Here is a 23,388-nt window from a genome sequence, read left to right as displayed (position 1 = left end):
AGCAGCAGTAGTCTTGACTACAATCAGAGCTCCTGAAAATGGCCCGCCTCCTGCCTTGTGTCACCTTCAAGGATGGCAGATAATATTACTAACCACAGCAACCATCCTGAGCACAACACTGCACTGGGCTCCCTACGATCACATTCTCCCAGTAGCTGGGACAGGTAGACAGGCACGCTTTCTATTTCAGGACCGTGTGATCTCTGCTCAGAAAATGTAGAAAGTGAAACCTACAAGTCACATCAACAGTAAATGGTGAATATAGGGATAGAATCAGGTCTTCGCATTGCTTGGCTATCTTCCTACCATAGGATTCACTACATTGGAGATTATAAGCATGGTAATGTCACAGGAGAAATGTATGCCTTTGAATTAAAATATATTTAGAGAACTGTAAGAGCATATACATGCATACACACACCATACACACACACACACACACACACACACACACACACACACTACACGCTTCCTTTGGTATAGAGAACAAAAATAACTATATTGACATCATTTTAAAAACTAAAAAGAAAACAATTTCTATAATAAAGTTAATGTTCTGAAGACTGTAGTAACATTATTTTACTCTATATAATTAATTGGAAACAAGAGATAAGGGGGTCCTTATCTCTTTTAAGGGGGTCCTTTGTCAGGCAAACCTGGATTACTAAGTAGCATTCTTACCTCTATGCACATTCTAGCATTCAGTTGTTTCTTTCAAGGAGCAGATACTGGTCAAGATATTTTATAAAGGGATAACAAGCTTAACTCACAACAGTTTCATGCAGTTGGTGGCACATAAAAACTGAGATGGACACTAAGTTTCTAATTAATCTCAGAAAAGAACACAGTAACAAATTCTTTGGGCAGTCTTCATACGAAAAAGGTGTCCTCACGTATCTGTTTTAGTTTGAAATTATAAAAAATTGCATCTGAACATAATAAAACATAAGTCAGGGCAACTGCTGCCTTTCTTAGCACCCATTTTAATGAATCAGAAACGGTTGCAGGAAACCATGAAAACTGATGTTTGCCTCACGATGATTACCAATCCATGCTGTGCTACTGTACTAGATTACAAAGTGCATAGTTCAAGTGAAAGCACACAGTCCTTCCACTTCACAACATTCTGGAATTCTTGCTTCTTCTCATGAGAAACAACGTGTCATGAAATGAAGTCAGAAGCAATTTTGTGTATTCTTAAAAAAACAAAAAAAGCAGGCTGTCCTTTGTGCTTTGGTAAGCCGCAGGGCCATAAAGGCGACTCCTGTCACTGCTGTTTATCAGTTCACTTGGGCAACAGGTACTACCCTAAAGAATGAGCTCCATGGCGACTCCCTCCTGTTCTGGAAGCAATCAAGCCAACACATGGCAAAAACACACGACATCGTATGCTGCTTCTCCACTCTGTGCTTAAATCTATTTGCATGCTGAAATCAGCTGGAAGCAGATTGAATAATTCCTGGAAACAAAGTCACATTTAGTGGATGCTTTTCATATTAAATTGGTTTTGAAATAAATGTTCTTTAATGGAGCAATAAGTGAGTACTTATATTCAGTATGTCAGTCTAAATTGTGGACTTATACGGTGGTATCACATCATCTGCTCACTAATTAATGACTGCATTTTTCTAACTGAATGCTCATTTAACAATGAAAGAATATAAAATCTAGAAGCAAAGGTCAATTCTATAATCTCATAAAGCAAAGTAAGTGTTTTTAAATGCCATGCTATCTTAAGTAATGTGTACTTAAATATTGCATGCTAGAACAAAAATGTGAATTTAGTCTCAGTTTCCAAGATTGTCAAATGCATAGTAATAAGCCAAAGTTTAAAACATTTTGTTTCCTTTTTTTCAATCAATGTCAACTTATATTTACTGTCTAATTCATTCTTTAGTCAAATATTTAAATATTTATATCCTAATTGCATACTCCTTGGCATTTAAATTTGTAGGGCAAAATTTAACTGGACATAGACACTGCTCCAGGCATTTGGACACACAAACCCATTTAACCCTCTTATCAACACTACCATGTTTCCCGAAAATAAGACCTAGCCAGACCATCAGCTCTAATGCATCTTTTGGAGCAAAAATTAACCTAAGACCCAGTCTTATGTTACTATAATATAAGACTGGGTCTTATATAATATAATACAATACCAGATCTTATATTAATTTTTGCTCTAAAAGATGCATTAGAGCTGATGGTCCGGCTAGGTCTTATTTTTGGGGAAACACAGTATGAGATAGGTAATGTTATTGCCAAGTTCCCTGATGAATTATGAAATCGAGCTGGTATATGAAGAGAAGAAGCTCAACTCTTATGTCCTGGCACCAAATCATGATGCTATTTTGCCTCTCAGACATTTGGGCAGGAATTGAGTGGGGTTTTTTGTTGTTGCTTTTTTAATAGTTCATTTAGTTATTGACTCATTCTTTCACTCAGTAAACATGTCTTGAGCACCCAAATAAGTGCCAGGCTCTAGAGGAATGATACATATAGAATTTATGCCTTTCAGTATGTCCCATGTCTGGTGAAGAGAGCAGACTTTTGATAAAACAATTAAAATCTACTGATAAAACTGAAGAAAGACAGATAAAAATTTCTATAGGAGCAAAAATTTGTGGACAGCCACCCTGAGTTTCAATGTCTTCTTCTATAAAATGGACATAAATAACAAGTATTTATCCAGAAAAAAATGTCTAACACCACGATTAAATACAAACCAACTTGATATCGACTTCTCTTACCCAATACATATACATATGCCCTGTTTCATTCTATAAATGAAAAGCTTTGCGGTATTTATTTTCATATGGTAAAAAGAACATAAAATTAGAATGAAGTAATTGAGAATATAAAACCCCATTTAAGACATCTGCTTTATAATTCAAATGAATGAAGATCCGTGAGTATAGAAGCTATAGAAACCTCTTAAAGCTCTTTCATTAATCTGTGTGATCCTCAAACCTACATAAGTATATGTTTCAATAGCAAAGCACTGACTGCTCTGCAATGCAACCATTAGAAACCTGAAAACTTTAATCCATATAGTACAGACTGGCAAGAGAGATCATGAATAAAAGTTATCGTGCTTTCCTCAACAGCTGCCTTGCTCTGGATTATGCTTTTACAAACAATGGTGTCTATTGTCTACATCTCTCTGCTTGAATGAATCTATATCTAGGTGGCAATCAAATTACCTCTTCCATTTCAACTGAGGGACTGAGTTTTAATTTTTAAAGGTTCCTAGTCTTCACTCTAAAGCATGTAAAATTTATGTTCATACTGATTTCTCATCTTCTCCAATACTTCACCTAGCTATGCAATAGCGGCCAGCTGCTTTTAACACTGAAAGGGCCATCATGGGGGGCTGGAGGTGAGGGGCCGCAGACGTTTCATGAACCCCTGGATTTTCCTGCCAGATTTCAGCGTTAAGTCCTGATGTGCACTGTGTTTCACAATTTCTATCAGAATCTCAAACTGGACCATAAGCCAAAAAGATTAGGATTTATTGGGCTAGACTCTTCTTCAGGAATTAATACATGTGAGACATACAAAGACTCAATAACTGGCTGTGGAATTAATGGTTTCCACTTAAATTCATCCAGTGGCATCTACCCAGTCCCTCCTGGCCCCCAAAAATAGGAACATAAAAGACAAAGCAAAACACATAGTCGTTTGGCTAATTTCTCTGCACTGTTTTCTCTAAGTACCCCAAAAGGCTGTTTTCCAGCCTCTGTTGCAATTAAGTTGGTGCCGTATAACCAATTGCTAGCCCAGGGACCTTGAACATAAACACTGGTTGAACTTCTGAGAAGACATGATTAGAAGCCAGTGTTCTTCCCCCAACTCTCTGTCATAGCCTCAGCTCCTTTGGAAGTCACATGCTGCAGGAAAATGGAACAAACTTGGATTCCTGAGTTGCTGGATGAAGGAATCACCACTGACTTTACAAGAGCAAGAAATAAATCTTTGCTGGGATAAGCCACTGATATGTAGGTGTTTGTTTGTTTGTTTGTTAATAACCATAGTCTATTCTGACATCCTCAAATTAAAGATAAAAAATATATCAGAAATAGTGTAAGTGTGTCTATGTATTAATTTAAAAAAGGGTGGGGGTTACTGCAAATGGTCTTTTTATATTTTTGTAAACCATTCATTATAAACTAGACTGAAACTGGCTTATTTAACCACATATGACATAACCCAAAAAGTTTATGTCCATGTATCTCCCTAATAATTAAGGATAAAACCCAGCTTAGTGTCCAAAACAAAACAGCTATCTGTGCATGCAGTCATTCAAGCAACATGAAAGGAGCATTTTCACAATAGTGTTAGCGCGGTACGTCCAGAACGAAGGGTCACAGCGCTGCATCCCAGAGGACTCAAATCCGTAAGGAAACAATTACAGCAGGAACTAGTGCAGGCTGCTATGGGGACATCTCCCATTGCCTGGGGAACGGAAAGATTGGGACGCTCCCCAGGGGAACTGTCACTGGGACTGAGTCCAGAAGGACAGGTAGCTGTTAATTAAGAAAACAAGGTGGGGTGGAGGTTATGAGGAGATAGAATGATGAGAGGATCTAATGGTGTCTCACAAATCTGAGACAGTGGGACATGTGTAGAAAATAACTCTAGAGAGTGCAGCCGGAAGAGTAGGTTCAGGTGGCCCTAGAGAGGTGGGCCAGGGCAAAACTGTGCTTCCATACAGCATTCCAAGGTAATTTAAGGACCTTCTCATGCTGTCTGGGCCATTTCCAGAAGAAAACGAGATGTTGTGCAACTGCCCAAGAGTTGCCGTCAATCAGTGTTTTAAGTGATTTTTGGATAATAATAAAAATACGAGAGTTGTCATGGGCCACATCTTACTCATTTAGATATAGGGTCTCATCCTTCAATTTTTCCTTCTCTGCTTGTTTTGAAGATAAATAAAACCAATTCTTTTCAGTAGGAATAAAATCAAGAGTCTTACATTACAAACTTTATAGCTTTCCATAATTCAGAAATTTAAATAGGTATGTTTTACTTTCAGTATAATATTGACTCTAAAACCATGAAAACAGTAGCCAGTTCATAATCTTTCTTGTGTTTATGGAGCTACTTAAAAAAAAAAAAAAAAAAAAAAAATGGACCACTGATCATTTACCTAAGAAGTAAAGAAAGTGAATTAGCAGCAACCATAAGATAGTAACAAACTTACTATAAAAGAATAGAAACATATGTACTATATGTTTTCTAAATGGGAGGCAAAGACAACCTTTCGTTTTTTACTTTTGCTTACAATTATTTTTGCTAAGAAAGAATCAGAAAACAATTTAACTATTCTAACCTAGGGATTTGTACCTAGAATGTAAATCAGACCAAAGTTAAGTATATAACCTAATCTTATTTGGTTGATAGAAGCAGTGGTGTAAACCACACCATTTAGCAACCATTTGTTTTGCAGATTTTTGTCTTTTCATAATTTTCTTTTTCCATCAAATGTTTCCACTTTCAACAATGAATTATGGCTAAAAATGATTTTACCTGGCTTTGGAAGTATCCACTTCTGAACTTTAAGTTACATTTTGTTATGTTGTAACTTTTTTAACTAAGGGGAAACAAAAAGGTCTGACATAATAACCAGTCCCATTCATCTGAAATTGAGGATTTGTTGTAGAAACAGCTTTTGAGGTTCACACAGGTAGCTAATGAGCCTTCAGCTCTGTAGGATAATGGACAGATGGCGCAGCAAAACCTTCTCCCCGCCCACCTTTGCCTCCACCCCCAGCACTGGCTTGGAGGTTACTGAAATACATTAGGGGATCACATGAAAGGGGAGCTTATTAATTAATGTATACACGGGTAAAACATGTCACCCCCCAAAAAATAAAATTTACAGTCAAGATGGGACTATAAGGCAAGCCAAGTTAAACTAAAGGATTTAAAAAGCAATACACAAAGGTTGTGAATACAGGCAGTAAGTCACCTAGACAAACAAGATGAAACTGAAGGTACAGAGGAGGGGATATTAGGGTGAGTAATCTCCCTGCTGAGCATTTTCTCCTTCAGTCTGACTCCCAGGAAGTGTCTGGTTCATCTTCCTTGCTAAGGTCAATCTCTTTAACCACTTTCTAGACCCCTTCTCAAATTCTCTGATACATAGTACCCTCCACTAGCCCTACTTTCGGGTAATGTCAAACATGTATGTGCTCACTTTCAGGCATCTTCATTCTTTTCTGCTCCACTGACTCCTATACCTTCCAATAGAGGAAATGCATGCTTCTGTAGAAGGAACAACCTCCACGCTTCTACAGCCACCTTTTCTCTGATGAATTCTCCAGCTGCCACCACCTTTCTTCTTTTCATTCCTGAATTTCTTTTGAGTTGTCTAAACTTGTTGAGTCATACCTATCTTCCAACTTACAAGTGACTCATCCTGGAATCTGGTTTGCCATGGGGATTCTACCTCCTCCCTTCCAGTTCTACTCAAACTGCTTTCTCCAAGGTTACTAGTGTCCTTTTAACTGCCGGAGTCAACGGACTTTTCTCATTGCTTCTCTTGGTAGCATCCGGCAGCTTTAACTACTTCCTGCTTTTCTCTTGCCTTTCATGATAATGTACCATCTTCCCTTCCTACTATTTATGAATCTGCTTATTCTCTGTCACTGTCTTTGCTTTTTCTCCTTTCTGACTGCTGATTATAGAGAAATCACTAAGATTTGTCTTTATATCCCTTCTTCTGACTGTACATTTTCTCTGAATATAACACAGCTTTGCCCTGTGGCATCAGTTCTGTGTAAATGATTTTCAGATGCTTTTTCTGTAAATTCATTTATCCCCAACAAATCAGTTATCTGCTCCCTGTTTATTCTCCATAAAACGAAAGAGCATGTGCCAATAACATATATTTTATCAATATTATATATTTTATATTTATATATTTAATATATTTTATAAATATAAAAAGAAAGAGAACACACCTATATTTCGTTGGTAATGCCCCATCCCTAAGCATCCAAATTATAAACTTCCAGGTCATTTTCAGCTAACTTTCCTAATTACACGATGAGAAAAGAGTGATAAAACAGTAGCATTATTAATGCAAAATCATTTATGTGCTGACTTTTTAAGTACTATTTTTTTTCAAAGCATCACATCAATTTTCCTGAAATATCTTTGAGTGGGCTACGTGATTTTATTGTTCAAGACGGACCACTATGAAAAATAAGAGCTAAATAATTTCCTATTATTAGGATGACTAATAGATTAGTCAGAAATGACATTCAGCTTTTCTAGTTCAGTAGTTTCCTCCAGGCTTTGCAGAAATAGTAAAACGTTTCTACAGTAAATTTCAGATAAAATCGAAAGCTAGTGTTTTGATAAGCTGTTCATTCAGAAGTCCAAGTTTCCATTCTTTTTATTTTTCATTTTTTTAACATGCCATGGATATAATGTTACATTCAGCTATTCATTTACAAAATAATATGAAATAAGTTTCCAGTTGTTCTAGTCACTGAATAAAGCCCCTGATGTTTGCATTTTTCTTAAATGTTGTTTATGTACTTTTGGAAACTATGAAACAAGACATTGTAGGTAACACAAGTCAAAAACTAGCTCTATAAATTCGTACCAAGGTAAATAAATGCAACAGCTAGAAATAATTACATAGTAACCCCTGAAGAACTGTTATTCGAGAATTTTCAAAAGTCTACAGAGTGTGTTTACACAAGTACTCTATTTAGCCCACGGGATGCATTCCTGGGGAATGAGCCCCATGAGATGGCGTGATAGCCAATACTCATGCCGATGTAAGCTTCCTTCTCTGCTTGCAAAGGCTCTTCCTTTCTCTTCAAATTCCCCCCTCAATTTATTTCTCTTTCTGTTCCCGGGATGTAGTAAGGTTTATTATGCTCTCCATAATGTCCCAAGACTTCCAACAAGCCCTAATTTCATATCCATATTTAACCTGTTTCCTCGACCTTTTCCTCTAGTAGTTAAAAGCCTGCCAGGAGAGGGTCAAGCCCAGTGCTGTCTTCAGCAAACACATCCAATATACTTTTGGGTGTTGCTGCTGCTGGCTAAATGTTTAAAAATATGTAGGGCATGGTGTTCCTTTAATAACAATTACCATCAAAACCCAATGAAAACAGGGATAGAAAACACACTAAATTCTTCTAAACCACTGTAATTTTCTTAATCCATTTCTATTTATTTTATTTAGGATGTAATTACATGGACCAATGTTTATTTTTAGACTAGTACTAACTGCCCTTTTGCTTATAATTTGTGTTTTCTCATCTACTGATTCCCCAAAGCTGTATAAACGTAGGGTAATTCAACCTACATAAACAATATCTTATAACCTAAAAAGTTATCATCCTACTGTAACAACTGACTGTTTCCACAAGAGAAAATGAGGAACTCCACCCAATTTCTTTCAATAAATTCTTTGTAGTACTTTAAAATAAGTATTGTTTCTTAAACATAATAAACAGGAAGAATATGTTACCACTAATTTATTCATTCATCCTCTTACTCACTGATTTTCAACAACACACACTCATTTATTCAATAAACATACACTGACTTATCAAGCTGTCTAAGGAAATAATATACTTTGTTCGCATAGCAAACTCTATATTCTCTAGTGTTTGTTAAAAATACATTTTCTCCTTCAGGGCAGATGATGCTTTGTTTTCTGTACCCTCTTTTGCCATTACATTCAGTTTCTCTTTTGTCAAGTATGTGTGAAACTCTTTGGGGCAACAGAAATCAGTCTCAAAATTGTAGAATAAATTTTAAATATGACCTTGACTTTTACGATTTATGACTTATCTTAAAGGAAAGACAACTTTGGACTCTTTTTTCTCCCACCCCACTATTCTTCCAAATGACTAAATTTATACTACCAATTATACTATAAAAACAATATTTATACTTCAATTTTAGTGCTTATGAGTGCAACAAGTGTCTTAGTGTCTTAGTGAACAAGAATTAGGAAAAGATTTGCTTTCACAGCATACTTTTAAACTTGCATTTTGATTGCCTTTCAGACAAATTACTTCACAAACAAGATGGAGTAGAGTTCACTGAAGGGGTTGTGCTGTGCATTATTATCTCTATTGGATTTTATTCAGTCCAAAGAGGCAAAATGGTGGGTGTGCTTCCAAGGACACATGATACACAGAAAGTAACATGGTGATTAAAATGGGGGCCTGTCACAAGAAACGAAATAACCAAGTCAAAGTCTAGCACTATGTCCACTGTCTTCTTACATGATTTTCAGTCTTCTTTATTGCAAAGATCCTGACTTCTATCAAAAATGCCAAGACCATTACAAACCCTAAGTAGAAGCTGACCTGATTCCAAAAGAACTGGTATATTTGAGTTATGGGTAGAAAATGGCCATTTGAAGACTTAAGCATGAAATTTGAAGCATTAAACATGATATTTGAAGATATACATAAATTTAAAATATCTTTGAAATAGGAAAGTATTTAAAAAATAATTAAATGATAGTTTTAATTCAATGTGAATTAAATTCTGTTATTTTTTAAAGTATCAATTCAATTAGTACTTTTTAAATAATTAACTTTATTTTTCAATCTGTTACTTTTCGTCCCAATAAAGGTATTTGAAATTAATTTTTTTGCCATAATGAATTTAAAATCAAATTTTGCTCTGAGTTGAGATGTCCTTCCATTTCTATGCAGCAATCTTAATATAGTCAGGTCCCACTCTGTTACATAAGATTTTATTAAATGTTTGTTTGTAAATATGTCAACACAGTTCCAAAAATAAATTAAAGAAAGTATAAGTTTGATCCCTCAATCCTGAACTTTGAAAATATAATACAGATTACTTATTTTATTAAAGTGATTTTGTTTAGGGAATTGATATGGAGCCTAGGACAGAATGCCACCACAACCACTGTAACATTTGGAATGTGAGAGCTTTTCAACTCAGGGTCAGGAATCTCTAAAACAGCTCCTGAAACCTTCGTTATTTTAGTGTTTTTAATTGGCAGTTCTCTGTGCATTTTCCTCTTGGGCAACCTTTACTTTTTATGTAGAAGACAATGGTGGCTTTAAATGGCCTAGGCAATCTCTAAAACATAATTGCAGGACCATATTTTCCTAACTTCAAAATAGTAACAGAAGGTCTAATAGAAAAACTAAATTTAGAATTATCCCCTCAAAAATATGGTTATCCTGTATATTGTCAGTCTCGTGGTCATCAGGTTTACACCACAAAAAAAATAAATAAATAAATAACTCTTGCCTTAATCCCTGTAAAATAAAGTCTTGTAGGAAAGTTATGGGACAATACGGAGAAAATAAACAAGAAAGGAAAATAGTGAAAGTTTTTAAAAATAATGAATCTAGCTTATTTATGTGAAAGTATGATTTTTGTAAATAACAAAGCAATGGTTTAAATAGCTATCAGTAGAAATTTCTGACTATAATGCACTGAAATGCAGAACTGAAGTGGATGCAGTCAGCTGACTCCCTAAATTTTCCAAAGGGGCACTACTGCTCAATAACATAACTTCAGATTATTTTTGTTTTAAGCTTAGTTCCCTCCCCTTAATCATCCATAAGCTTTTGTAAATTTTGGACCTCTGTCCTACCACACGAATTTGGCCTCTGGCGTTTGACCTTTAGACTAGAAAACACTCACTGACTTGCAGTTTTACTTTTTTTTTTTAAGACCAGTCCCCATCAGCCCTACCTCATAAGACAGGAGGCCAAATAACCATTTCTGTTAGAAACAAGGCATTAAACAAAAAGAATAGCAAATAATAATGATGGTAACAATAATAATAATGACATACTGTTCTACATGATTTAAGCTTATAATTCATTTAGTCCTCAAAACAATCCTATAGTTCCATTATTTTATACCCATTATAAAGAGTAGATATCTCAAGCTGAGAGAGGTCTAATAACATATCCAAGAAAACATAAACGGTAACTAACTGGGGTGTGAGCCCATGTTATTTGGCTCCAGAACCAATAATGTTCTTAACTGAAAAGCTATACTAGTATATTTGCAATTCTACTTAGAAATGGTGTGAGTTAGTACGTAGTTGCTGCAAATTACGTCTAAAGTGTTAATAAACACACACACACAGTGGCTTAACTATACAGCTGCCCATTTAAATAAAAACAGTATTCTTAAATATTTGTTTGGCTTGCTCCATGTGGCAAATTTCATCTTTATTTTTAATTGCAAGATTCTTTAAAAAACTCATAAATCAAATGCTGATTACCAGGTAGGAAATCAAGAGTGGTGACGATTACCAAACACCACTCACTTTATTTATAACATTTTTTTCTCTTAGTGCTGACACTTATTTTCAATGACAAAATTCTCCTCAGGGAACGATCGCACTGGTTTTATTTGTACCTCTGCCTCTTACATTTTTAAAAGGGTAAAACAGAACAGATTAAACTGCGAAGAACACGTCCAGGACAAGGGTTGGGAGGAAAAAATCCAGTACTCATTTTTATCTAAGTTATTTTATGTGTAAAGGATTTTACCATGAGTTTAACTTTTGTAAGTTAGTACATACTGCTTCAATAACATCTCAAACTTAGTAACTAATTAAAACGCACATGATGGGTTGCCAAAATAAACTAAAAGCAGGCACTAGGAAATAAGACACAGGGAAAAAACAAAAAACTGCCAGTGTGTTTCCACACAGAAACCACAAATAGCATACTAGACCCACACGTAATTCAGGGATGCAGAGCCATGAAAGTAAATGACAAAAGAGAATTATAGAGAATTAACATCATGCAATTGCTGTTCTAGTGTGAATCTTCTAAGATAAAAGCAAAAGTGCGTGTGTGTGTGTGTGTGTGTGTGTGTGTGTGTGTGTGTGTCTGTGTGTAGTTCCATCTCTAGGCATGTTTGTGTATACAGAGAATGAGGAGAGAGAAAGAAAGTGTGAGAAGCCGGGTGTACAGGCACATTTGAAAATAAAAGCATAGAAGGATCCTAACTTTCTAGAAAATAAGGTACACGTGTTACTAATGATATTTCCATTTTGGGACTCAATTTTTTGTTTATTGTCACATCAATGTGTGTTCTTCAAAGCAAATATTTTTAAATGTGTAATAACTTAGCACTTGATTTACGAGTTTGTTCTTGAGATACGCTGGAAAGTTCCACACAATCTTAATATTATAGAAGCTCTGCTGCAACATATGGTCCTTCTCAAATTAAGGAGACACAAATGTTCATGGAAACATTTGGTTTGATTTTAACTTTCAGTTGAAGTTTTCTAAACAACCTGCCTTCAGGTGCCAGCACACAAAAGCATGGGTTTGAATACAAGAAGCTGAAGTGCCTGGCCTGAGTACGTTATACCAAGTCACTGGGATACCCATTTGAATCATCCAAAAACACTTCTGTGGCAACTCAAGTATCAATATTAATTGTTAAGTAGAATATGAAGCATAGTTAATTTCCTTGGTTCTTTTTAGTATGGTTTATGTTTTTAATATACTTTGATTAAAAGATGTTTTCATCTTACTATTCGGGGAATACACATCAAAAGAGTAGTAAAATTTATAATGAAAAACAACTCAACACTTTACCCATCATACCTTATATTTAATCATTTAAATATTTAAGAATATTAATTCTTAAAGCTTATTAATAGTTTGGCTTTAAGAATTATACTCTGACTTCCCACATCACTCACAGAAATTCTTTGTTTTATGTTCATGTATTACAAATTGGGATTTTACACTATTACATATTTAAAACCATATTTTGATAACTTCTTTATATAAGAGTATGTAGATCAATTACATATTTACAGGTACATTTTCATCAGGTCTCTGGCACCAAAATTGAGTTTATGATGCCAGCATACCATTTATAACTGTATGAAAAAAACAAATGTATGGACCGGCCTGGTGGCTCAGGTGGTTAGAGCTCCATGCTCCTAACTCCGAAGGCTGCTGGTTCAATTCCCACATGGGCAAGTGGGCTCTCAACCACAAGGTTGCCAGTTCAATTCCTCGAGTCCCGCAAGGGATGGTGGGCTGTGCCCCCTGCAACTAGCAATGGCAACTGGACCTGGAGCTGAGCTGCACCCTCCACAATTAAGACTGAAAGGACAACACTTGAAGCTGAACGCCCCCCACACACACACACAACTAAGATTGAAAGGACAACAACTAGACTTGGAAAAAAGTCCTGGAAGTACACACTCTTCCCCTTCCCCAATAAAATCTTTCAAAAAAACCAAATAAACAAATAAAAACAAATGTAAATGGCTTCCAATAGCTTTTGATTCTTTAAATATGTCCTCTGATGAAAACATTTTATAAATGATTTGAAATAACTTTATTCCTACATTCATTAACCAGGTGACACTGAGTTTCAATTCTGCCAGGTCCTAAAAACAGTCATTATTAAGGTTTTTCACGTCCAGCTTCCTGGCCCAACCCTGGGATCTGCCTTAACCCTCTGTCCCTAAGGGAGCCCTGGGCCTGCAATACAGCCTTGTTTCCAATCCCTTTGGTGGAAATGATATACTTAAGTGAGTTCTTGTGTCCCTTTTCTGCAACTTATATTCTTTTATTTAATTATCAAACATACACTGAGTGCCCAATTTCCCCTGTGCGAGGCATTGTGAATAAATAAACTAAATATCGCTGGCCTCAAGGAGTAGAGAATCTAGTAGAAGCCCAACATTTAAACAGCAAGAATTTGAGAAGTCCCTGCTTTGACCAGCGTTCAAGGCTAACCGCTGACACTCAGTGCAGTCCAGGTTTAGTCTCTCTCTCCAGGACTTGAGTCTCAGCTGCTGGTTTGGATTCTGCTTCAAAAGAGAAAGAACACAAGAGTGCTAATCCTGCCATCTGCTTAACCAGCATCTGGTGACAGTGGTGCCAATCCCTGACAACAGCCTAGACTGCGAGAAGCTGACCCACCTTCCTGATGGTGCAACCACCTCATATTTAGGTTAGTTCCGATCTTTGATGCCTCCTCCCCCTTTCTCCACTGGCCTGCCCCTGAGGGGAAATGGTTTTGACAGGGAAAGCATATAGATTCTTGGAGAATGGAAGATCATGAAATCACCAACTCTAAAAGTCTACGGGCTGCTGATTTTCACGAATCATGAAGTTCACTCTGAAAACAATGCATTATTTTTAAAAAACATACACCTTCCTATTAATATTAATAAAAGTCATTTACTGGAGTAGCTCTTTAATTTATATCATTTACTGCCCACAATAATCCAAGACAATTGGTACTTTTATTAGCTTCATACATAAAGAACCCTAGAGGGGTTATGTAACTTGTCTAATATCACAGTTTGTAAGGAATGGGGCTGAAATTCCAATTCTTGGAAGCCTTACTTCTAGTTTTCCTAAAACACTAACCTATGCTACATTTTTCGTCAGCACACGTGACATTGTGACTTATTCACCATAAAAGGTATGGGCAGGGATGAAAGGCAGCGTCAAAGAGCATGAGTTTTGCTTTGTGGCTCCTGTTGCCTTTGGAAAGTGTATATGTGTATACGTGTTCTTGTTTCGTTTTGTGTTCCTGTCACACAGACTTGGGTCTGAATTCTAACTCAACCACTTTCCAGTTGTGTGACCTTGAGAAAATTACATAACAACATCAACAATCTATTGGCTATTTTCTAGATGCTAGCCACTCTGCTGAGTGCTTGGCATACGCTGCTTCATTAAGTTAAATGAAGTCTTCATAAAAACCCTAACAAGAGATAATAGTATTAATATTTTAGAGCAGGTGGGACCATGATTGAGTGAGGATAGTAAGTAATAACCTTTCCAAGGTCAAATAGCCAATGAGTAAACAGCAGTAGCCCAGACTGAGGTGGGAGGTGGTTAGACAGAAGCATCTTGATGGCACCAGCACAATAGAAGGGTTAGGACTGAATTTGGGGACTAGCACTCACTGCCAGTGGTTACAACTAATAAAGACCTTCCAGGATGTACACTGGAGCCATACATCCTGGGTTTGAATCTGTATGTCCAGCTGTCATACCTTGGGCAGGTTATTCAACTCTCTCGGCCTCAGTTTCTTCATTTGTTAAAGGTAAAATAATACCACTACACATCTCAAGGTGTTTTTGTGAAGAACAAATGAGATAATTATTATAATGGGACTGGAGACAATGGGTAACAAATAAATCATAATTAACTAGATAATTTTAATTTTGAATAATTCTGATTCAGCAAGCTTTTATTTCCATAAATCAAAATGAATAAACAGGAATATTTTATTTTTCAAGTGTAAAATGCCTCTAAAGTATCAAAAATGTCGGTATCTGGGCTCTTCCCCAGATGTGTCCTCTCTTAGTTGTTCGTACCACGTGCAGATCTGTTCTTTTATTTCTTTCCTACATGGACATGTCTAATAAGGCTAGCAACTTTGATTTACTTGTTACAACAAAGGAAATAGATCATCAGAGGATTACATTTGACATTTCTCAACATCTACGGTAAATATTCTGCCCGTACCCCACCAGCCTGGACAGCCCTCACACTCTCCAACAAGGGACAAGGGATAAATGGGAATGGAGAGCTATGAGTCTTATGAGTTGAGTGATGGCAGAAATGCTCAGGGATCATAATGACTGGGGTTAAGACCTTATTTTGAAAATGAGAGCTCGCATAAGACTTTTAAGATTTTCCATGAATAGGTACTTCACATTTTTTCTGAAATAAGTGTTGTAAATTCTCCAACTATTTTTCAAATTAAACTTCCTAAAAAGAGAATTCATAGGTTACATTCTTCATTTTTGCACACAGTTTTCTTCTAGGTCCCCCTTGGGTCTTGAGTTAATCTTGGACATCATGCAAAAGGACTGGATTTCAATTATATCTCCCAAGGAATCGCATTAAAAAATCATGCGTATGGTCCTATTTAATTATGGTAGGTATCCCATAAAGTGAGGGAGAATTTGGAGTTTGAAGTAATATTTCTAAGGCAGGTAATCAGAAAGCACTGAATTAATAAACACATCAAATTATTTCACGCAAATATAATAAGCATTCTTTCCACTTTCATGATATCACAAACAGATATTTTTAAAGATGCAAGCTAAGGAATTTTTCAAGTTTGAAACAGTGGAAGAAAATTTTATAAGTTTGCTTAGAAACAGAAAATAAATGTCCTATATTCGCACATAAGTCTAATTTTTCAATTTGAAGAATTTACTCTTTCAGATAATTGCCTAATTTACAGGATCAAAAACTGAAATAAATGGCAAGTCAGGAGTTCTATGCCCTCTTCGAACACAAATATTTTAATGGTTGTTCCACAATACTTTTCAAAATTCTAGTATAATGAAAGCCACACTAAACAAGGCAGGAATAAAAAAAATTCTAAAGGCCTCTGTGAGGCTACATTGCACAAGTGAGCCCATGTTTATCAGCCATGCTTAGATATACTCGATACTGAAGAAAATCTCTTCAACGCCTAGAATCCATTCATTGCTCTGCAGATATTGGCAAGATGGCCCCTCAAACATATTGCAATTTCAATAAACAGCACTGCACAGAGGCAAGGGCAGTGGATCAGAATTCAGTGAAATTCTGGTCTTGGCTCTAGGCTTCAGAAATTGTAAATCATTAGTCCTCTGTTTCCTTACCTGTAAAAGGGTCATACTATTATTTATTCAATAGATTTTCTGTTCAACTAGTTGCTAAGATCTCTATGGCACCACTATTTTTTTTATATCATGTACCTTTTCTGTACGCCCTAAAAAGCAATCACTAAACTCTAAATATTACTGTATTGTATCCTTCTCTTGTGAAGTCACTTTGTCCATCAAATATTAAGTACAAGAAATACCACTAATTCACTGTTCTGTTTAAAAATATTTTAAGTTATTTTAAAGTTTTAAAGTAATTTTATAAATGTCCGTAAGTTCAATCTATCACTCTATCTTAATATTTAATTAAATCATTTAAAATTGTGTGTGTGTGTGTGTGTGTGTGTGTGTGTGTGTACTGTTTAATCTTTTGTCCCTGGAAAGGTAAGAATTCCAGATAAATGAAAAAGGGAAAATGCACTGCACAGCCCAACTTGAGAATAACACAAACTCCTCACTTGAGACTGTGCCATACATTTTCGAAAACTATAAACTCATTATGAATGTTAAAAATCAAAGCATTAAAATTTCTGTTTTCCATTTTTAGGTATGAAATCTATTATCCAATTTAATGCACTAGAATGACGTCAAAATATCCCATTTACTTATACTTTGACATTTAGAGGAAATAAAACTTAGATATTTTCAAGTGTAAATAAAACACTTTGCTGAACATGTTTTAGTTTTTAAAATAAGCATCTTAAATAAGCAGTATCAAAGACAAATCTTACTTTTCATTTCGTACAGCTATTAGTAAACGTTCTTCTTTTTCATCCTTAAAAGCTGTTACTTTTTCAATTGTTACTGAAATGCAAGTGTTTCAGTGTGACAACAAGCTAATAGCCTTGATTTCAACTATAGGGAATCAATTACAAGATTAAGTCCATTGAAAGGAAAACAAAGAGGAAGAAAGAAGACACGAATGTACAGTAGGGCTGCCAAAGATCTCATATCAGAAGAGGTGTCTTAGTATCACTTCACAGATTAATGCCTACGAATGGAGGCAGGGGAAAGAATAAAGGGTTATAAATATACAACTGTTCACAAAAGCTAACATGCTGAAGAGATGATTTGTGCTGTTCATTCCCAGTCACAGCTGATCTCTCCTACCCCTCGCCCCTCCCCCACATATATCCTTCATCCACTTTACTTACACCCATATGGAGTGATTTTTTTTTTTCCCCAAAAAAAATAGGACAAGGGAATAATCCACTTAAAAAAAAAAAAAAAACAAAAAAAAAACTGAAAATAAAGCCCCCAAAGAAAAGAGACTGCTACACTTAGAATACTAAGCAGTAATGTTTGACAAAGGACAATAACGTATCCTAGCACTACCAAGATCTGAGCTGCTCTCCCAACTCCTTTTGAATTAATTACGGGTTTAGGAATTTAAGAATTTGAAGATATACTCATTTAATGTTTCTGGTTTTAAACATTAACGTAGAGGTAAATAAAACACAGGCATCTGGAGAAACACATCATTTCTATTTTGTTTTTCACTGTTTTTAATTCTCCACAAGATTTCTCTTACTCGAGACACAATGTGGATTGTGAAGGAGAGAAAAAGTGCTTCACAGATTCCAACACAACTTGGTCTACATTAACTCCATGCCTACAGGGATTTTTAGCGTCTAAAACAGCTTCCTAGAGAAATCAGAATCTTACCTTTACATATCTTCTGGAGAGGTTTCTTGGTGCTTTGGAAATTTCTGAGGTCTATGTCAAACGGCCATTCTCTTGCTCCCAAGGTCTTAGGGGCTTGGAGAAATCCCAACACCTGCTGCTACCACTGAGTGTCGAGGCCAGGAAGCTCCAGGGTTTTGACAGCAGGGTCACTGAGCCACAGCCAAAGCTCGGGAAGCCTTAACGACTGAAAGCAAGTGTAGAAGGCAACGTGGTACCCAGCGCTGGGCTCAATTGTAGCAGCAGGGGGAGGAATGTCCCGGCCCTCACAAGGGTTCAGAGGCAGCCATCAGGGAACCCAAGGCTCTGGCAATGGGCAGGGCCAAGGGAGTGGACACAGGGCCACACAGCAGGAGACCCTGGGGAAAGGGGAACAACTAGCACAGAGCTCAGGTAGCGCTTGAAAAGAATCGCCAAAATCCCCCGACAGAACACAAGAAGCAATGGCAAAATGCAACAAAATACATGGAGATAGGCCATTCTAGCATCCCATGAGACAGCCAAAAACACAGTTGAGGGGGGGGGATATGGAGCTCTAGTTCTAGAAAGAAAAGTAAGGAAGACATATTATAGTATGCCTACTGTACTGGAGGTTAAACAAATCTAACACATTTCATAAAATTCCTAAATCCTGCCATTATAACATTTATATTAAGGAAACTTACAAATATAAAAAGTCACAGGGTACTGATCCACCAGGCAACAGAGATTAAAAGGCAAAGTTGTCAGTTATTGGAGGAGAAAATGTAAAGAGAGAAGGTTAAACTCGGCTGATTATTAAATTGAGAAAGAATTAAAACTGCTTTTTAAATATGTACAATACATGTGTTATCAAATACATCACTTTCTATTATGATTAAATGAGGGAGACTGAAGGGATTCAATGAGATAAGAGAAGAATATGAAGAAAGAGAAGCAAGTAGACAAAGAGTATTCAGAGATGAGAAGAGGGAGTGATAGAAGAAAAGGGAAAAAGAAGAGAAGAGGAAGGGAAATGTGATTAAATTAGTAGGTTTTTAATCTTTATAATGCTACTATAAACTACTCACTAAGATTCTCCTGACTGGGCTTCATAATGTTATATTTTCCATGGAAACACTTATAGCTTGTTAACCACTATTCATAACTGCTCAAAAGCCCCCAGAAACTCATCTTCAGGGGTCTACTGAATACTAAATATTAAACAGCTACAGGAGACAGACCCTAAGACAATTTTAATGAACCAGATACAATCAAGTCAGAGACTAAATATAAACTCTGACAGAACTGCAATAATCCCTAATACGTATCAAAATAAAAACAATCAGACTTATTTAGGAACTGTCACTTTTTCAAGATAGAAACAAATTAACCAGTATTTTATATTTGTTTTAGAGTTACATAAGAAACTCTAATGCCTCACAGCAGTTATGTGTACGTAATTCTTGATTTCAGGTATTTACTTACGTACTTTTAAAATCCAAGTTAACTAAAACAGTAATAAATAACCTATTTTACTAGGTGTCGGATAGCTCAAATAATCTTGTGTTGGAAAAGGTTGATTTCCATCCCTCACCTCATATATATATGCATACATAGTACTGCCTAGCCAGCTGGTATTTCAAATTTGAGAGAACTGAGATTTTATAAGGGAAGAAGATGAGGAATCTGAATTTCCCTTTAAAAATACTTTCATTATACAAACAGTGCCTAAGTTTAAACACTGTTTTGAACCAATTTTTAGAAATATAACCTTGTCAATAGAATAATATTGAGTGAGACCCTATGGTGAAACCAAATTGAAGTGGATTTTTTCAGTGTAATAGTCTGACTTCAAATAAAATATTTAAAAAATCAATTTGTTTTTTTTACCTATGTTCTCAACCTCACTCATGAAAATTAGTTTTAACAATCTAAACAACAAAAACTGAAACAAAACAATGTGGAGACAAGAAAGTGAATAAATAGCTCCAATGTGAAACGGTAGAGTCCAATGATTTATAAAGCTCTTATTTGGTGTGTCAGGATTATTTTCAGTGGAAACAGAGTAATTGGTACTGGCTTTTTAAAAAGAAACATTATATTGCTACTAAATTATCTTACTAAACTAATAAAACCAGATAATCTAAACCAATGCTTCCCTGTTACTAAGCATCACAAATGGAGACATTTTTGAGAAATATATTCAATTACATCCCTGCACCTAGTTAGCCTAGCAACATAGTAGGTGCTCAGTAAGTATTAACTGGCTGAATGGTGGTGCCACATGTGAAAAGGCACTCCTCAAAAAGTGTGTGTGTGTGTGTGTGTGTGTGTGTGTGTGTGTGTGTGTGTGTGTTGGGGGTGCGGAACAGGGTGGTGGTCAAATTTCCTAAAAGTTAAAGTTAAAAGGTGAATTCCTGCATGACTTGTCAGAGCCTTTATTATGCTACTACACGTTCCTAAACTTAACTGTCTACCTTTTTTTTTTTTTTTTTTAATGAAATACCTATTAATCATAGCTTAATTATGCTAGGAAAATTTGGCCCACACTTCTGTGGCAAACTTAATATTCCTTCCTATCTCTTCCAATCTTTTAACAAAAGACACGTGTAAACTACTGACTGGCGCATATTCATGTCTGTTGAAAATTGTAAGGTGGAAGGAATATATATGTATTTCAAATCACATAGTAGACTTTGTCAAACATGGCCTCTGCTTTGGGGAAAGAATATTTTAGAGTGAGAAAAATTGAGATGGCTCATTCAAATTATTCAGTTTATCAATCAGAAACTTGCTCAAGGAAATACCTTGTATTGGTACATAAATACATTAGCAATGAAATTCTTTATGGCAATTTGCAAGACCCATCCTGTTGCAACTATCTGACCAATATAACCAATAGCTTAGGAATTTGCTTACACAATTATCTTGAATTGAAAAGAATATTCTGGCAAGAATTAAATTATGCATATTAAATAATTTCTTAATTTAAAAGGCTATACTGTTGTGGAAAAAAAGGAGGTGCTCACTTAGAATTGAAAGGAGGAATAATTTCTTTCAAATAGTAGAAAGTCATTTTTTTAAAATCACCGTGGGTCAAGTGAAAAACAAGAGTAAAGATGAAACAGTGATTGAAATTACATGGGAAACTGTGCTCCATACACTGAGGTAACTAAGAAATTTCAAGATTAGAATCTTCAAGGAGGAAAGCTGGGAACAAATATAAATTTTATTTATGAAACGTATATACAGGATCATAGATCAGGTCACCCATGTTCAAATTATGATTCCGCTCTAAAACAATATCTGACGTTCAGGTTATCAGGGGCCATTTTCCCACAGATGCCACCTCAGTGCTTGAGAGAGCAGGCCTACCCGAGAGATAGCAGTAAACTGGCTCCCCATGTGCCTTATTCACTCACCAGCTTCCATTAGCCAACTCCACGCTTTATCTTCAATAGATAAGATACGGTTTCTTCTTGCCATGGTGCCATGAAAAGGATCCAGAAGGTTCCCCTTAAACAACATTTCCTGAGTGACTGCTGCAGCACCAAGAGTAAAGGATATGCCAGGTCAGCCACTTTTCCTTCCCAGTAATATTAGCAGCAGCAGCAGCAGCAGAAGCTGGAGCAGACCATTTAGACCCAGCTCCTTGCAGGATGCTAGCCAAGCATTCTGTTTGCTCTACACCTACACAGAGTTTACCCGTATGTTTGCACCTTTCTCACAAAGTGTCAAAACTGGTGTTTTCCTGTGATCATGCTGAAAACCTGCTCCCAAATAAGGTGATAAATATACAGTTACTATGAGAATTCTAAGGTTCTACTTCCATGGGAAACGTGTTCTCAAAGGTTTACTTTATTATAAGGAAGCCTTGATGAATCTTTTTTAAATTTTCATTCACCCTTCCCACTCCTCATAGGCAAGTAGATTGCCCTAAAATTTCCTGTTAATGAAGGAAAGGATGTCACCATATAAAATAAATACCATCATGCAATTGTGGTCATTTCTTTCCTAATATTCTATCTGCCTTCCTGGCATTGAAGCACTTTTTGCAAACGCTAATGTTTTCATAATCTTTATAACACTGCCAGCAGATGGGGAAATATCAGGTCTTATGATCTTTATTTTACAGAAGGCGCAATGACTTCTTTGCTTCTATGTTCTATTCCCATTTTGATGTTGTTGATGAGTTTGCTTTTTTTTCCAGTGGTGTCAGCTTACTGAGTGACAGAATATGGCTGGACAACAGAGTTAAGCAGGTAACATCATTAACAAAGCATTTACTGTATGTAAATAATTTATCCAGAGCTAAAATCTTATAGATCTAAAAAGGATCGAGAGATTTTTTTTTTAATTTCAATAGAATAAGTGAAAAAAAATTTTCTTAATAAATAAATAAATACACAGTATATGATTAGTATATGATTCTCGTGTATCAATGTTCACTTCATCATCAAAGACATAAGAGCAATAGCTGATACACTGAATACTCATGAAGTTCCAGGAACTGTTGTCAGTGCTTTACATGTGTTATCCCATTTAATCTTCACAGCAACTACGGATCAGATATTATGACTGCCCTATTCTGCAAATAAGGAAACTGAGACTCAGTCAGATTACACCACGTTTCAAGCCACAGAGCTCAACAGTGATCTGAACCCAGATTGTGCAGTTGTAGAACTGGAGCTCTTAAACATTTCGCTAAAACTGTAACATTAGTTTTGGTTTTCCTTTATTTGCGTGTTGCAAGTTTACCTTTAACAAGGTGCACATCAGAAAATGTTGACATAAAAATTAAGATTCAACAATAGCTAATATATGGTACTTATTGTGTGCCCTGAAATTCCATACGTCCTTTACGTGCATCAATTTATTTCAGATTCATAAAAACCAAATCAGGTAGGTATGCCTGAGGAATAAGAGGCATACAGTGCTAAGTAAATTGCCAAAGGTCAAATAACTAGTAAGTAGCAAATGTAAGCTTTGGATTGGGGAATGCAGCTCCTGAGGCTGTGGTTTTCAGGCCACTCCTAATGCCTCCTGAAAGGCCAGTTAAGACTCTTAAAGAAAGGGAATAAGGAACGTCAGGGAGGACCAGACCC

General features: G+C 36.1%; 1 protein-coding gene across 27 annotated transcripts in view; it reads right to left on the bottom strand.

The window, feature by feature from the left end:
- The window catches only part of MBNL1 (muscleblind like splicing regulator 1), a 194,889-nt gene that overhangs the window by 87,705 nt on the left and 83,796 nt on the right, over nucleotides 1-23,388 (bottom strand). For 3 of the 27 annotated variants that reach the window (XM_019732015.3, XM_019732013.3, XM_019732014.3), the window contains exons 2-3: nucleotides 21,706-21,825; nucleotides 18,305-18,863 (exon numbers count right to left, since the gene is read on the bottom strand). The exons of 22 other annotated variants lie outside the window; for them this stretch is intronic. The gene's annotated coding sequence lies outside the window, so the exon portion shown is untranslated. The remainder of the gene's footprint in view (nucleotides 1-18,304; nucleotides 18,864-21,705; nucleotides 21,826-23,388) is intronic. 2 more of the 27 variants (XM_088794186.1, XM_074326732.2) reach the window with 1 other exon arrangement.

The sequence above is a fragment of the Rhinolophus sinicus genome, chromosome 17 (genome assembly GCF_057876585.1).
Source record: "Rhinolophus sinicus isolate RSI-liver-muscle chromosome 17, RSI-T2T, whole genome shotgun sequence".
Lineage (NCBI taxonomy): Eukaryota > Metazoa > Chordata > Mammalia > Chiroptera > Rhinolophidae > Rhinolophus > Rhinolophus sinicus.
The sequence above is the reverse complement of the archived record's forward strand: the minus strand, read 5'-3'. Positions and strand labels throughout refer to the sequence as shown.